This window comes from Cynoglossus semilaevis, chromosome 7 (assembly GCF_000523025.1).
Source record: "Cynoglossus semilaevis isolate Cse_v1.0 chromosome 7, Cse_v1.0, whole genome shotgun sequence".
Lineage (NCBI taxonomy): Eukaryota > Metazoa > Chordata > Actinopteri > Pleuronectiformes > Cynoglossidae > Cynoglossus > Cynoglossus semilaevis.
Genome location: NC_024313.1, coordinates 10,403,037 through 10,403,531, shown reverse-complemented (window position 1 = coordinate 10,403,531; position 495 = coordinate 10,403,037). Strand labels below are relative to the sequence as shown.

At 41.6% G+C, this 495-nt stretch overlaps 1 protein-coding gene across 1 annotated transcript in view; it reads left to right on the top strand.

Annotated features, from left to right (window-relative positions):
- The window catches only part of trim67 (tripartite motif containing 67), a 21,541-nt gene that overhangs the window by 13,884 nt on the left and 7,162 nt on the right, over positions 1-495 (top strand). The window lies entirely within an intron of this gene.

The following is a 495-nucleotide window of genomic DNA, read 5'->3' as shown; positions in this document are numbered from 1 at the left end:
TAAACGAAGAGAAGAAAACGAAAAGATCAGAGATACCCCTGAGGGACACACACACACAGTGATGTGTATCCCCCTGCCCCCCCCACCCCCACATACACACACACATTCTCTGTTTCCACTGAATTTTTAATCATGTATTGATTAAGAGCTAAAATATCACTTACAGTAAAAACATCTAAACGGAGCGGATACTACACACGGATTCTGGAATATTTGTACAATCCTGAGATGAAGTATTCCTGGTCCTGCAGTTCATCCTTATCTTTGTTTCTTTACTGCATGATGTGTTTAAAGTCGGTCTTTTCTTCCTGAGGCAGAGGAGCTGTCATGAGTCTGTCCTAATTCTCACTCTTCTGCTCTAACGTCTGCTCCATTTTTATGACGTTGTCAGAGACGATGTCATAAAAATGTAGACGGACCAGATTCTAGATCAGGAAAACTGTTCTGTATTCATGGAGCGTACCACAGCCTGGGAGGAATATTTAAATACTACTC